An 11,925-nucleotide genomic window follows, 5' to 3' on the forward strand; every position below is an offset into this window, starting at 1 on the left:
AGGTTTGTTCCCTGGCTAATCTCATGTCCAATGTTTCTCCGTTTTCCCTTGTTGCTAATTATATAACTTCATCTATCTCAGTCACTTTCTTGATAGAAGGAAAGTAGTGAAAATTGCAAGAAAACCGCAAGTAGCCAAGAATGCATAAGCAAAGTCAACAGCTTAAGAATTATAATTACTTTCTCACTCATGTAAAACTAAAATATCAAATACTTGTACTTTCTTTAGGTAAAACAAAGTAAAAATAAACTATATCCTACATAGAGTAAGCCTGTCCTGTAACATTATTTAGCCCTGTTCAGAAGTTGTTTTAGTAGTTATAATAATATAAATTTTTACAACTATAGAAAGAACTGTGCAAGCTAATGTTCTTAAAAATGACATATGACACTTATGATTGAGATGTAGCTTTAGACTTCTCTCTTAATTTCTTCATGAGAATATATTTATCTTTCCAACTCTGTGTCAGCTTCTTTAGCTATTATTGAGTATAAAATGATTCAATAAATGTTCTTTTATCACAGTAACAAGACACAGAGGGTTTAAATTACATTTGAAAGTTTGAACATATTTCTCAAATAGTTTATAAGCTACCTATCCTATGGAAAGTATAACATACCATTCTGTATAGGCTGATCTCTTCCTATAAAATCCCTCTGAATATTCCTTTAATACTTTGTCTTAAAAATAATTAACATTTCAAAACTATGTTGAAAATATAAAATGTGTGTTATTTACTTTAGAAACTTACCTTAAGACTTAACTATCTATTGAGTTTATTAGTATGAAGTTACACGCACACACACACACACACACACACACTATATGTCAATTTATAGGTATATATACATGCATAATAAGATGCATTGTCGAAGAAATCACTGTTGAAGTTAAAATTAATAGAGGAAGTAAGGACTATTATTCTTTAACGAATGGATTATTTCAACGTCAAGCTATAGCCATGGCATATCTCTATCAATTTCACACACACAAATTTGACTAAATGGTACTCTTTCTGATTTGTCTTGGCACATCTTTGGCTGCCCTAGTGAAGGGTTTTTGATGGCTCGTTGCTTCTTGTCTTTGTTTTCCAGTTAAACACTAAGCTCTCTGGGGATCCGAACTCTTATCATATGCATGCATGTATCTGCTGTCATTGTTTCAGTTTTTGCCACATAGTAAGACCTCATTAAATGTAGGCCGAATTGCACTCCCAAGAAATTAGGTCATGGAAGCCTTAGAGATGTACTTCTCCATTCAGACAGAGCTGCATCTTAATGGGTTGAAAGAAGGCCAATTCTTTCCACAAGGAAATCTAATGACAAGTTTCCCTCCTCTTCTCCATAGCCAGCCCACAAGCAGTCCAAGGTCATAGATTCTCCCAGGGGCCTTCAACCAGCCACACTTTTAATAGTTTAATACAAGTATTACCTTTCATAATGTCATTTACTTACCTACACACATAACTATGCAGTTCTTCTCAGATGAGATGAAAATAATGAACCAAGAATACATGTAAATTTTTATTTACTTAAAATACACACACACACACACACATCAGGGGCTTGAATTCAGGGCCTGGGCACTGTCCTTGAGCTTCTTCTGCTCAAGGCTAACGCTCTCCCATTTGAGCCATGGCACCACTTTCAGTCTTATCTGAGTAGTTTATTGGAGATGATAGTCTCATGGACTTTCCTGATGAGGCTGGATTTGAACTGACATTCTCTAATCACAGCTTCTTGAGTAGCTAGAATTACAGGCATGAAACACTGATGCCTGGCTTTACTTTTTTACCCAATAGTGGTAACAGTTTCTTATTGATTTAATGATTCAGTTTTACGATTTTGGCTATTAGGGAAGCTAAAAGTGCTAGAATGTGTAACCGTGGACTTGGAACTTTGTGAAACAAATTTATTTTCCCAGCCCAAAATAACCAGAGTCTATGAAAGACACAAATGAAAATAGAAAATAAATGCATGTATGCACAAACTTTGTCTGTCTGATGTAAGGATTAATTAAATATACAGATAAAACTATAAGAAACTTTTATTTCTAGTTCATGGAAATCAGCATCTAACATTTTTAGAAACATTTCAATCTATCATTTATAAATGCTTAACTGTAAGTGTCCACACAATGATATTACTGTAGAAACAACTTGCACACTATATGAATTTGTAATGAAAATTATTACAAATATTTAACTATTTTAAGTGGAACAGTTACAGTGTAGTTTACAAAAGGGTTCTGAAGCTTTAAGCTGAAGAATGGGCAGAAAGCCTGGTTGCTTTCAACTGTGGTCTTTACAGGGCCAGGCCAGCATTGTTATCGGCCCTGCAGAAATATAGACCTTATTTTACTTCGTTTTCCAATGTCTTCAATATTAAAATGGATTTGTCTCTTATTAATTCTCTAAAATAAAATAAATTAAGGTGAGCTGTCCTTTTTGATTTTGGGGACTGACAGCTACATCATGGAGTCAAAAGACGCTATTTCTACCCACCACTTAGAAATCTTGTCCATAATATTAGTAAAATGACAAAAATAATATGTGCTCCATATTTTCTAATCAAGTTCTAAATTCTATGACATCTTTTAATAAGAATATCAAGTATTCTACTTGTAGCCAGGCACCAGTGACTCACTCTTACAACTTCTAGCTCCTAAGGAAGCTGAGATCTGAGATTCAAGGTTGAAAGCCAGCTTTGGCAGCGAAGTCTATTTTACTCTTCTCATCAATTAGCCAACAAAATAGCCAGAAGTGGGACTGTGCCTAAAGCTGACCATGAATAAGAAAGTTAAAGTTTTCCACTTGTTACTAAATGAAAAATAGTATATTTTATACAACAAATCATAGGCAGGTAAAAATAACAGAATTAAAATGGTGCTTTCTGTAGGAATTTTAATTATATGTTAGAGTTGATTCAGAACAGTATCAATTGGATAAAATTGCTGTAAATTTTGGGATGAATCATTATGCTAATTTTGAAATATTCATTTTTGCAAATTTGATCTTTGAGAAGGCTTTAGCTAAATATGCCCTTATTGAATGAGGACAGAAAGATAAAGTACCATGACCATTTATGCAATGATTTGATATTAAGAAGGGCAATTTGGAAATTTTTCAATACATAAATTTTGCATTTAATTATATAGACACTTAAAATTTGTACATAAAATTACAAGAAGTTGATCAAATGATATGAGAAATTTACATTAATATGTGAAAATATTTTATGTGGTTATTCTTTAATTAATTTTTCCATAGGGCATTTCATTGTATGATTATCTAACATTATAGTTTTAGATATCAGTGTATGTGTTGTTATTTCCAAGTTTTCTTTTTAAAATTTATCTCAAAATTTCTTGACTTATTTGATTATACAAATTTGTCATTGTGCCTTAGATTTTACAGAATGAAATCAGAGAATACCTTTATTTTTTAAGTTGCATTTGCATTACAGTAATTAAGTAGACTTTTCTTAAAATTCAAGCTGGAAAACAGCTGAAATCCAAAGTACCAAATAATAGGATTTGTGGTTAGTTACTTTATTCAATTAATAAATGTAAACAAATATTCCTGAGTTTTATACTTCCTTCCACCTCTCCTTCTTACTGTTTTCTCTTCCTAGGTGTTCTTATCTCTTGGTCAGACACCCACAACAAAATTGGCTCCCATGCAGTAGTTAGCAATGGTAACTTGTTGATGGAATATCAATTCATATCTTTTCCACAGTTCTTTAATTTCTCTTTAACAATGCAAACATTCCATTTTGACCTGTCCTCTAGGTGGCATGTGATTATGAGCCTTGTAGAATATGAAGCAATGATTTTTAAAGATGATTTTTCTGATATCAGTATGCCCTGCCACCCTATGTGTTACATTTGACTGTTTTGCATAGACTTGTTAATGACCATAGAGTTACATCCAGGAAGATTTTGAGTCCCAGCTCACCAAGAAATCTTAACAGAAATCCCTGCCATACTTTATGACAGATCAGTTTTCACTTTCTTAGATCATTCTGAAACCATTTTAATATTGTGACATCAATTAGACTTATGCTAGAATATGCTGCTTTGAATTATCATTAGCAGTTATGAGAGACAGTGGATGCCCGGCCTTATTCCTTGCTGTCCCTGTTACACATGGCATGTGCCTTTTTCCATATAGACTCATGACGGCTCAATGCAGTATACATGCTAATAATCACTCCATTGCTACCTAAAGGGCAAATATATTTAAAGAGAAATAAGATTCAGCTTCCAACTTCACCTCCTAACCACATGGCTTGCCTACATGTGAACATGTACAGCCATTGCACATTTAAATGTGCAATTTTTAATGTTCTTATTAATCAAATACCAAATATAACTGACCAAAATTACAAAAGTTAGAAACCTAACAATAAAGTCATTATTTGTAGACCAATGGTTTCCCACACAGCTGTCCACATCTACTGAAAACCAAAGATTGTCACTGCATTCCTGTTCACGTATACAGAGAATAGGAAAATAACAACCACAGACAGAGTTTTAGCTAAAACAATTTAAGACAGAAATTCCTTAACATTTGAGAAGATCAGTTTTAGGTTAATGCTCACTATGCGAATCCCTTAGAGGATTGCTAAGTTTTCCCTTCTGATTTCTTGAATAAGCAGAGACTTGCTCTGTTCGGGTGAGAAAACAGACATATTCTCTCTCCACCAACTGCAAAAGCAAGAATGGCAACTTACTCCCCTGCAATTGTTTATCGTAACATCAAGAGAATTATATTGACACTACAGACATCAATAGAGGTACCTTATAAAGTTTCTAAGGTGTGTTTCTGAAACACTTATCCGTACTTGTAGAATGAAATATTCCTATGCCCCAGGGTTCTATAGTGTAAAATGCCACAAGCTCATGAATATCTTCATGACTTCTTTAAAAACACAAGCCACAGGTATCTGGTGGGCAATATTTTGTTTTAAATGCAGGAGAATTTGCAACTAAAAATATACAAGAGCCCCTCTTTCTACTGGAGCCCTCCACTCCTTGAGACCATTCATTGCACAAAACTACTTTCTCCCAATCAACTAGCAATGCTAACACTGTAAACCCAGTTTCAGAAGGAAAGGCTTCTTTCTGCCTTAAGCAAACTTCTACAGAGATATTGTTCAGGCAATAAGCCACTGCACCAGGCAACAAGCATCCAGACAATACCAGAGCTTCCTGATAGAAGGCTTTCTAATCTTCAATATCCCTTTCTCAGCTTAAACCTAAAGAAGAATAAGGGCTTTGGCTTCTGGCGATTTCAAAGAAGATTTTAAAGAGTAAATTTAGTACTACCTTCTTCTTCAAGAGAAAAAAAAATAATGTTTCCTACCCCAAGAGTAGCTGAGCTATCTGATAGTGTTTCTGCTGAAGGAGATTTCAGCTTCCATCAGGTGCTGAGTTCTCAACCTGAAAGGAACAGGTCAGATAGAGGCATTCCCTCTGCTCAGCTAAGAAGGTTGTTAATGAGGAGAAGGAATCTAAGCCTTGTAAACAGTTCCCCGCTTTAAAGCCAAATAACAGAAAGTTTGGTCCCGCCGGGTGGATTTCTGCCTTGCTCTTTCCATAACCAAGCGATCTGTCCCTACATAGCCCAAGTGCAGGAAAACACATTAGTACTGGGGCCAGGATGACCGCGTGTCAATCTCCCGAGGTGACTTGTCAGAAAAGCTGGGGAGGAGGCTTGGTGACAAGGAAATGAGGTCAAAATTCAGAGGGAGGGCTCTTCCCTGGGTGGTGGGGGAGGGCGGGCATGCAGTGGCGGGACAGTGGGCACTGAAGACCGGCTTTGGCTAGGGAGGGAAGACGGGTGTCGGGGCAGGACTTTGTTGGAGAAGCTCCGTGGGCGCGAGAACTGCGTGAGAGCCGGCGGGGGGTGGGGGGGTGGGGAGTTCGCAGAAGGGGAAATTCAGAAATCCCCTGGCAGAAGCGGAAATTCTGAAATTCGATGAGGACTGAGAAGACCCGGTTTAGGCTGAGCCAGGCTGGGTTGTGTATTGGAGGGGGGGTGGGTGTAGGAGGAGGGGGTTGGATTCCAGGAGCCTGAAGGTGAAGCAGGACCAGGAGCCGCAGGCAGCTGTATCTGCGAGGGGCAGAGGGTTCAGATCGTCTGCAGGTGGAGTTGGAAATCCAACATCCCCGGAAGGACCAAGTAGCAGGACCCTCCCGAGACCCTCTGTGTCCTGATCTGGGGCAGGGGTGGGGGTGGGGGGGAATCCCAGCAGGTGGTTGGGATTGCCTTTCCAATCTCCAGATGTTGTCTGCGCGCCCAACCTGGGCGTCCGCCACCCTGCGCGCTCCCCTGGCTACTCACCGATCCTGGGGCGAGAAGCGCCATCCGGGGCGCGCGCGGAGGCTGCGCGGCGCAGGCGGCGAGCTGGGCCGGGCGGCGGTGGCGGCGCTGTCCTAGTAGCCGGACTGGAGTCGGGGGACCCCGAGGCAGCTCCGGCGGCGGCGGGGGAAGAGGAGGCTGTGGGCGGGGAGCACCGTGGATGTGGAGCTGCTGCGCCTCGCGCGCGCTCTGCCCATCTCCGTCTGGGCTGAAGCGGCTACGGCCACCGCCGCGGCGGAGCTGGGAGGCAGGCGAGGGGGAGGGGAAGAGGCACGCGGTAGGGAGGGAGGGAGGGAGAAAAGGGGGAGGAAGGGAAAGGAGGAAGGGGGGCGAGCCGGGAGAAGACTGGGAGATGATCACCCAGAGTTGGAAGGATGGAGGGAGGGGCATCAGAGCCCAGCCAGGGTTCCCACCGAATGAGATGAAAAAGGAGAAATTGAGGCGGAGACGCTTCCACCAGCAGCGCCCCTCCTCACTCCCCCCTTGTGCTGTCCCCTTGGCGCCCTGCGCTCTTCCTCCAGTCGCTCCGGCTGGGGGGTTACCCACGCTCGGCCGCAGCTACGGGGTTTAGCCCGCTGGTGCCAGGGCTGAGCCAGGAGGCGGCAGCCCGGACAGCCCTCCGTGCCACTGGCCTGGGGCACCTGTGCTGGCCCACACCGCCAGCTCCATTGCAGCGGCTCGCACCCGCGCAACCCCCCTCCCCCTCACCCCTTTACGGCTGGATTGCTGGGATCACGCACACGTGTGCATCCATGACATCTCTGCCTCCCACCCCCATCCCTTCCCCAGTGGCTGTTTGTTTCCCTGGGCGCGCTTTGGCACAGGCTATCCGACCAGAAGGCGCCAGCAGGGAGCTCAAAGCAGGCAACATTCGCCTGCCCCTTGGAGCTCCTGCCTGGGCCAGGGTAAACGTGTCTGCGGCAGGGTTGCATGGGCATGGCTGGAGATGTTTGTCACTAGGGTTGATCGGCTAAGGAGGACACACACACACACACACACACACACACACACACACACACAGAGGAAGGGAGAGAGAGAGAGAGAAGTTGAACGGATTACCTCTGTCTACATTACCAACAGATGATCTAAAAAGGTTGTAAGTGTGAAGGGCAGACTTCAATCCATTCTCTGGGTCTTGCGCCCACCTCTCTTTACCCAAATCCTTAAAAACAAACAAACAAAAAACCCTAGGAAGGCACAGATTATCACGTCTAATAGAAAGATTCCCCCTATTTTTTCAACATAGAACATTCACGCACACATGCATTTTTCTGATGTTGGTCTCGTTTTCTTGTGAATTTCTGTTTGCTCCATTGAACTGTAAATCAGTTTTGTATATTTGCAAACTGCAGCGCTTCAAATGAGACTAAAGACTATATTTAGTGCCTTGTACACTAGAAGATCCAGGGAATGAATCTACATATTCGGTAAATATAAAATATTAGAATATTATTAACAGATTTCTATGAAACTAATTTTGTTTCGTAATCCTCACATGATAGTAGGGGTAGACAAGGAGCCAGTACATTAAGGGCTTAAAAGATACGACTGGAAAAAGAAGTCTAAGGAAAGCTAACTCTCACTTTGAAAGAAGCTAACTCTCCTCAAATAATACTCAAGGTGATCAAATTACCCCCTTTTTGGGGACCTGGAGGAAAGGAAGTTTTGATTTCTTGTGTGTGCATGTGTGTATTTGTGTGTGTGTGTGTGTGTGTGTGTGAGAGAGAGAGAGAGAGAGAGAGAGAGAGAGTATCGCTTTACAAAATGAAGTAATTTTTTTACCTTCTAAAGAGTCAGTGTTATAAAAGCCTAAAACATTTTAGTCTCTAGAAGAAATAATTTAAGCACTTCATTTTACATAAGCGTGTCTTACATAATGAGTATACACATATGAAAATAAATACCCTCTCAACTGCAAGTTGAAAATCACTTTTAATATAATAAGAACATCCCCTCTGTCTTTCTGCAGACTTTCACATGGGAAAACAAAATGTCAAATGTAAGTGATAAAGTACTAGTTGGTGATACGGATATTCCCAATGTGCTGAATTGCTCTCATTGACTATATATGCTAATGAAAATATTTGGCTTACATCTTTCTGATGATCTAAATGAGAACACTTCCTCATTAAAAGAACAAGTCATTATATCTTCCACTCCACCTCTGCTTTAAAAGGTATATGCTGCTGTCTCCAGATCTAAAGGTACAATATGCAAATTCACTGGTTGCCAGTCTTTTAAAGAACACAGAAAGTGGTTAGTGAAGACCTACAGTATATTCATTCCTTTTGTTTTTTTAAATTATTATTATAGATGAGTAGTAAAATTTTATAAAAAGCCCAGTAACTGCTTGGGCACATGCTAACCAGTAACTTGTTAAATCTCCTTTTTTTTTAAAAAAAAAAATAGTTGACTCTTACATTCCTCATCCTTTTCTTGGTAAGCTAATTTGCCATTGATTCTTTTAGTATCCCCTCCATCTGATTATGAAATGGAAATCGATTCATCTGAATAGTCACATTTTATGATGTGAATTGTTAAGAGCAGAATGCAAAATTAAATTCCTTAACACTGAACAAAAAGAAAGTAGATGTTTAGCACACTGTAAATGTCTCTCGCTCCAGTTGACCTCCCAATATTTGGCTCATCAGAGGCAAGAGTAGTGTGATATCAAATGAAATGACATTGTAGTTCTGCTGGTGGGTTTGGATTTCAATTAGGTTCTCAAGGAAGATAAAAACTTTTCAGTCCCCTCCAGCAAAGCATTCCCTCCACTTCGTTCTCCTTTCCCTTTCTGTATCTGGCTGTGTTACAGTGAATTGTGCATTGCAACAGAGGAAGCAAAAAAAACACTATGAATAAGAATTCACTCAGTTTATCACTCTCTCACTTTGAAATATTGTTAAATCAGAAAAGCTCACAATCCTGTTTGACCAAATCTGGCCCTGGAGATAGGAGTTGTGCAGGACAGTACTTCCTCTGTTGAGTACTTATTTCATGAAAACTCCTTCTGTTCAACTATAGTATTTGGCCTCAAAGACAGTACAGTAAAGAAAATTACTGGTAAAGATAACAGGCCAATGATTTCATTAAAATATCTGTTATTTAAAAGATACTGAGTGAAGACAATGATAATGATTCAGGCCCAAAGAAAGGCTTAATTCACTAATAAGCATTAAAATAATAGCAATAAAGGAAGATGGATTGGATTACTCGTCTTGGATGTACAGTTCTTATCTGTTGAAGAGAAAAGGAGAAAGAGGGGTTGATAACAACACAGAACAACAGCTCAATGAATTAGGTGCAACATGGGAGCTATTTGGGGTGAGGAATCAGTGGGATGGAGATAGGTAAAAGGAGAAGTTTATGGAGGATCAATTATGATCAAAAGTCTTTATATGTGTGTATGCAAATAATACAATGACACTAAAATTGGTTGGTGATGTGGTATAGAAAAAAAAGAACAATTGAGGGTGTGAATTCCATCAGAGAACATACTTGTATGTATCACAATGAAAAACCTCTTTATAAAGTAATATATACTAAAAAAGAATATTGCACTAAAATAAATAAAGCAAGTCAAATTCGTTGCTATGTCAAAAATAAAATAAAAGAAAGACAGGAGGGCATTAGCAGCTCACTCCCGCAATCCTCCACTCAAGAGGCAGACATCTAGCTCTAACAGAAAACCCTTACCGCCAATGAACCAGCAAAAAAACTGCATGCAGAGCTGGGTCTCAAGAGGTAGCGAATTAGTCATAAGATAAAAATCCAAGTAAGAACGTAAGGTCCTCAGTTCAAACCCCAGTACTAGTATAGAAAAATGAACTGAAAATGGATGTTTTCCTAGGTCAGTGAAAATTTTGATGAGCCTTAACTTTTAAAATCAAGTGTCTCAATCATCAAGAACTTTATAGTTGTGGAGACTTCTAAAAATGACAGGGGACCACATAACCCATACAGCACTAATGAAAACATAGGCTAAGGAGAGTCTGCAGACAGTGGCAAAAGTACCAGGCACCCTTTGTCTTCCTAAAGGAAATAGTAAAGCAACAATGAGAAACAGAGAAAATGTCACCATTTCTCTGTTCAGCAAAACCTGAAGAAACACAACCCTGCAGGCTCCAGTGCATGTAGAAATGCCAAACCTGGTGAGCTCAAACATCTGGTGAGAAAAAGTAGAAAGAGCAGAGGGTAAGTCCAATGATATCTTGCCTTACAATGTGTCAAAAAGAAGTGTACTTCTGAAAAGTGAGAATTCACTTGGAAGTGAACAATTTCTTTTCCTTGGTTACAATAGATTCAGGAATGGAAAGGGAGCTATAATTGCAAATGAACAAGGAAAGGAAAAACAGAAAAGGAGAAAGGACTTTGTTGTAGCAAATCTCACAAAATCTAAGACAAATAGGATTGTTGTGCCTCTTGGCCTGTGAAACTTACATTCCCTCTTTGCAGTGATCCATGTGGGAACTGGAGTCCATAGTCCATAGGTCTGATGACAGAAGGTAACATAGCTATGTTTTGCTGGATGTAATGGTGGGTTACACAGAGATTAGATGGAGTAGCAGGATTTGCAGTAAACATCCTATTCCTATAGGGCACCAAACTTGTATAGGAGTTAATCTCTGTACATTCCAGAAAACTCTTCCTTCTTAAAGAGAAAAGAAAAAATGTAACTCAGTTAATTTCAAGTAACTGCAAGATGGACATTAAATTGATTTGCAACCAATATAAAACTCCAAGAAGAACAGTAAGATGATTTATTGAATGTGTCCTATAGAGAAGCTCAAAAAGTCTGCCATGAGTTTTCACAGAGGCAGAAACAAGGTCTGCCTGAAGGGTAAATGTTACAAGGCATAATGCAAAGTCTTGGAGGATGAGACAACAGGGGATGGTTTCACAGCTGGCAAACTTGGGAGAGATATGGAAGAAAAAAATAGAAGATCCATTCATCTACTGAGGGGCATCTGGGTTGGTTCCATATCTTAGCTATAGTAAATAATGCTGCAATAAACATAGTCATACTGGTAGCTTTAGTTTGCTCTTGTTTGTGATCATTTGGGTAAATGCCCAAAAGTGGGACTGCTGGGTCATAGGGAAGCTCTATGTGGAGTCTTTAGAGGAACCTCCATACTGCTTTCCAAAGGGATTGAACAAGTTTACATTCCCACCAACAATGCAGTAAGGTTCCCATCTGTCCACATCCCCTCCAGTATCTGTTGTTATTAGAGTTCTTGATTATAGCCATTCTAACTGGAGTGAGGAGGTATCTCAATGTTGTTTTGATTTGCATTTCTTTTATGGCTAGAGAGGTTGAGCATTTCTTCATGTGTCTATTGGCCATCCTTCTTTACTCTTCAGAGAAGTTTCTCTTTAAGTCTTTAGCCCACTTATTTATTGGGGAGTGTTTCTTTGAGGATTTGTTGTTGGGAGATTTAATTTTTTGAGTTATGGAATGCTATGCCTCCATCAGAAAGAATGACATTGCCCCATTTGTTAGGAAATGGAAAGGCTTGGAAAAATTATATTAAGTGAAGTAAGCCAAGCCCAAATAAGCATAG

General features: G+C 39.8%; 1 protein-coding gene across 1 annotated transcript in view; it reads right to left on the minus strand.

The window, feature by feature from the left end:
* The window catches only part of Fut9 (fucosyltransferase 9 (alpha (1,3) fucosyltransferase)), a 150,815-nt gene extending 144,224 nt beyond the window's left edge, over nt 1-6,591 (minus strand). The window contains exon 1 of the mRNA XM_013016649.1: nt 6,347-6,591. The gene's annotated coding sequence lies outside the window, so the exon portion shown is untranslated. The remainder of the gene's footprint in view (nt 1-6,346) is intronic.
* Nucleotides 6,592-11,925: the final 5,334 nt, after the last annotated feature.

Source organism: Dipodomys ordii, unplaced genomic scaffold, assembly GCF_000151885.1.
Source record: "Dipodomys ordii isolate 6190 unplaced genomic scaffold, Dord_2.0 Scaffold32, whole genome shotgun sequence".
Lineage (NCBI taxonomy): Eukaryota > Metazoa > Chordata > Mammalia > Rodentia > Heteromyidae > Dipodomys > Dipodomys ordii.